Consider the following 5132-nt stretch of genomic DNA (forward strand, 5'->3'; position numbering starts at 1 on the left):
AATTTGAGCCTACGATTAACCCACTTTGTTCTTAATTTTAGCACATTACAAGTCTTAAAGTGAAAAACAATAAATGTCCTTTATTTGGATCTTTGATTAGCTTAGGCTAGTGTGTGTATCATTCAAGTGTGGGAAAACTTGGGACATTGGTTGAGAAAAAGGGTAGTTTTATATTTTGTTGTAAATATTAGGAATTGGGTACATACTCATGTATTGATAAAATGTATAGACCTTATGCATTGATGTTCTTGTATATAGTTTGAAAAAAAAAAAAGAAGAAAAAAAATATAGAAAGAAAAGAAAAAGAAAAGAAAAAAAATAAAAAAGGGGACAAAATCCCCTGAAGCAAAGTGAAGCTCAATAAAGATCAATGCATATGAGTTGTAATCAAAAAGAAAATGCATGAGTATGTGAAAAAGTGAAAAATGGGTAGTTAGGAGAGCCTAAATTGTATAGGTTGCTATACAGATTAGGTGGGAAGTTTAAGGTAATCAAAGATTCAAATTTCAAGTCCACTTGACCAAATATACATCCCTACCTTAACCCTAGCCCCATTAAAACCTATGAAAAGTCAACATGATAGTTGTATGCATGCATGAAATAAATGTTGATTGTTAGATGAAAAACGAATCTTGGAAAGCATGATTAGGAGAGCATTGAGAGAATCGACCCTATACACTTGAGCGACTAGAGTGCAAACACTTCCAGTGAGGGTTCGATGCTCAACTCCATGACTCCCGGCTTTCATGAGCGTTCTTCTTGCAAGTCTACTTGAACTTCATTTTTATACTTGAATTGGTAGGATTCATGAGTCGTCATATGACCTTAGCCCTACCCGTTTATATGTGCTCTTGGAGGATTGATTTATTTTTAACCAAGTAGGTAGAATCATTTTGCATTTAGTTGCATTCATATAGTTTAGGTTGTATATAGTTTATTTACATTGAATAAATGTTGATACCCTTTGTTCTCTCTTGATTTTAGCATGAGGACATGCTTAGTTTAAGTGTGGGGAGATTTGATAAACCCCGATTTTGTGGTTTATCTTGTGCTTATTTTGGGGGATTTTATCAACTTTTCTCACATTTATTCAATGAAATAGCATGGTTTTGTTATTCTCCCTTAAATTGTGCTTAAATGTGAAAACATGCTTTTTAGGCCATAAAATTGGTGATTTTAATTCACTTTAATCCCATTCGATGCCTTGATATGTTTGTTGAGTAATTTTAGGTTCATAAGGCAAGTATTGGATGGAAGAAGTGAGGAGAAAAGCATGCAAAATGGGAGAACTCATGAAGAAATGAAGGAACCATAAAGTTATCAAGTCCGACCTCTTCGCACTCAATCGACCATAACTTGAGCTACAGAGGTCCAAATGAGGCGGTTCTAGTTGCGTTGGAAAGCTAACATCCGGGGCTTCGAAATGATATAAATTTTACTATATGTTGCTTCACGTTCAGGGGCGCGCACGCGCACTTTGCGTGCGCGCGCCGATGCTGTCCGTGGCCCACCTTAATGAAATCGCCCCCAGCGATTTCTGAAGCACTTTGGGCCCAACCCAACTCATTTCTAATGCTATTCAAGCCAAGGATTGAAGGAGAGTCAACACACTTAGTCATAGTATAGTTTTTATCATGTTTTAGGCTAGAATTCTAGAGAGAGAGGCTCTCTCCTCTCTCTAGATTTAGGATAGAAATTAGGGTAGAGTTAAGTTAATCACTCTCAAATTTCTCTTTTAATTCTTGTTTTGAATTCAATTCTCTTTATGTTTCAATGTTCTATTGTCTTTGATCTTGTAGTTTCTCTTGCTAATTTCTTATTTTGCTCTCTTTTATGTTGATGAACAATTGTTGGACTTCCATTTTCTTTCAATGCAATTTTATGTTTCCATGCTCTTTTATGTTTATCTTAGTTGTTATTGTTGATTTCTTGTTGATGATAGTTATGGGTTTCCTTTAATTCTTGCATTTTGTTATGTTTACTTTTCTTGCATACTAAGTGTTTGATAAAATGTTTCCTTTAGTTTTTGAGTAGTTTTCTTGACTCTTGGCCTAGGCTAAGGGAATTGAGTGACCTTGAGTCATTGGGTCTCATTGAATTGGTGATTTGAGAACCCTTGGTGATCAATTTGATACTCATTGACGCCAGCCCACTACTAATCTAATTAGTAGGTAGGTTGGGACTTATGGGTTGATGTGATCAAAGCCATTTGACGTACTTCAAGTCTAGGAGTAGATATTACGTACTTAAGACTTTTAGAAGTAGACTTAATGAGCTTGGCCTCTCATAATTATCAATATTTGGTATGTAGACAAGGATGGTGATCTCAATTACCTATGTCTAGCCAAGAGTTCTTTCATTTCTTTTATAAGTTCTTGTTATTTTACTTTCTTGTCATTTATATTTTCTTGTCAAATTCCAAATCAACCCCCCCTTGCATTTTCTTACCCAATAATTAAACACTTCATTGCAATTCCTTGTGAGACGACCCGGAGTCTTAATACTCCGGTTAATTTTCATTGGGGTTTGTTACATGTGACAACCTAAAATTTAATTTGATGTGAGAGTTGTTTGTTGGTTTGGGCTATACTTGCAAGGAAATTCTTATTTCTACAAGAGAAATTCTAGACCCACAACAATTCTCTCTATCAATGGACCAAGTCCTCATGGACATATGTGTGGAAGGAGCTCAATGGAAAGTTGACTCAAGAGGCAAGCCGGTTCAATTGAGAAGACCAGACCTTAAGCCTGTAGCTAGAGGATGGTTGGAGTTCATTCAATGCTCAATTATTCCTACTAGCAACCAGTCTGAAGTTACTGTAGACCGGGCCATCATGATCCATAGTATCATGATTGGGGAGGAAGTGAAAGTTCATGTGATTATACCTCAAGAACTCTACAAGGTGGCTGACAAGTCCTCCACTTTGGCAAGGTTAGCCTTTCTTCACCTCATTTGCCACCTCTGCAATTCGGCTGGAATTGACATAGAGGGAGATATCCTCATTGATGAGGACAAGCCCATCACTAAGAAAAGGATGGAGCAAACAAGAGATCATGGACCTCAACAAGAGCATGAGGAAATTCCTCACCATGAAATCCCTGAGATGCCTCAAGGGATGCACTTCCCTCCACAAAACTATTGGGAGCAAATCAACACCTCCCTAGGAGAATTAAGTTCCAACATGGGACAACTAAGGATGGAACACCAAGAGCACTCCATCATTCTCCATGAGATTAGAGAAGATCAAAGAGCTATGAGGGAGGAGCAACAAAGACAATGAAGAGACATAGAGGAGCTCAAGAGCACCATTGGTTCTTCAAGAAGAGGAAGACGCCATCCTCACTAAGGTGGACCCGTTCCTTAATCTCTTTGTCTATTTATTTTTCTCTGTTTTTCGTTTACTATGCTTTATATTTATGTTTGTGTCTTATTACATGATCATTAGTATTTAAGTGTCTATGTCTTAAAGCTATGAATGTCCTATGAATCCATCACCTTTCTTAAATGAAAAATGCTTTAATTACAAAAGAACAAGAAGTACATAAATTTCGAATTCATCCTTGAAATTAGTTTAATTATTTTGATGTGGTGGCAATACTTTTTGTTTTCTGCTTGAACAGTGCATATATCTTTTGAATTTGTTGTTTATGAATGTTAAAATTGTTGGCTCTTAAAGAATAACGAAAAAGGAGAAATGTTATTTGATAATCTGAAAAATCATAAAATTGATTCTTGAAGCAAGAAAAAGCAGTGAAGAACAAAGCATGCAGAAAAAAATGCGAAAAAAAAAGAAAAAAATTGGAGAAAAAAAATATATTAATAAAGAAAAAGAAAAAGCAAGCAGAAAAAGTCAATAGCCCTTAAAACCAAAAGGCAAGGGTAATAAAAAGGATCCAAGGCTTTGAGCATCAGTGAATAAGAGGGCCCAAAGGAATAAAATCCTGGCCTAAGCGGCTAAACTAAGCTGTCCCTAACCATGTGCTTGTGGCGTGAAGGTGTCAAGTGAAAAGCTTGAGTCTGATCGGTTAAAGTCGAGGTCCAAAGCAAAAACAGAGTGTGCTTAAGAACCCTGGACACCTCTAATTGGGGACTCTAGCAAAGTTGAGTCACAATCTGAAAAGGTTCACCCAGTTATGTGTCTGTGGCATTTATGTATCCGGTGGTAATACTGAAAAACAAAGTGCTTAGGGCCACGGCCAAGACTCATAAAGTAGCTGTGTTCAAGAATCAACATACTGTTCAGAGGCAAAAAGCTACTAGTCCCGCTCATCTAATTGGAGCTAAGTTTCATTGATATTTTGGAATTTATAGTATATTCTCTTCTTTTTATCCTATTTGATTTTCAGTTGCTTGGGGGCAAGCAACAATTTAAGTTTGGTGTTGTGATGAGCAGATAATTTATACGCTTTTTGGCATCGTTTTTACATATTTTTTAGTATGATTTGGTTAGTTTTTAATGTATTTTTATTAGTTTTTAAATAAAAATCACATTTCTAGACTTTAATATGAGTTTGTGTGTTTTTTTGTGATTTCAGGTATTTTCTGGCTGAAATTGAGGGACTTGAGCAAAAATCTGATTCAGAGGCTAAAGAAGGACTGCAGATGCTGTTGGATTCTGACCTCCCTGCACTCAAAGTGGATTTTCTGGAGCTACAAGAGTCCAAATGGCGCGCTCTTAACTACGTTGGAAAGTAGACATCCAGCGCTTTCCAAAAGTATATAATAGTCCATGCTTTGCCTAAGTTTAGATAACGCAAACTGGTGTTCAACGCCAGCTTTCTGCCTTATTCTGGCGTTAAACGCCAGAAACGAGTTGCAAAGCAGAGTTAAACGCCAGAAACAAGTTACAAATTGGCGTTCAACTCCAAGGAAGACCTCTACACATGAAAGCTTCAATGCTCAGCCCAAGCACACACCAAGTGGGCCCGGAAGTGGATTTCTGCATCATTTGCTCATTTCTGTAAACCCTAGTTACTAGTTTAGTATAAAAACTACTTTTAGTGATATATTTCATATCTCTGTAACACATTATGTAACTTTTACATTCTGAGACCTCCATGGGAGGCTGCCCATTCGGCCATGTCTACCTTATCTTCACTTATATATTTTCAACGGTAGAGTTTCTACACAC

Source organism: Arachis hypogaea, chromosome 20, assembly GCF_003086295.3.
Source record: "Arachis hypogaea cultivar Tifrunner chromosome 20, arahy.Tifrunner.gnm2.J5K5, whole genome shotgun sequence".
Lineage (NCBI taxonomy): Eukaryota > Viridiplantae > Streptophyta > Magnoliopsida > Fabales > Fabaceae > Arachis > Arachis hypogaea.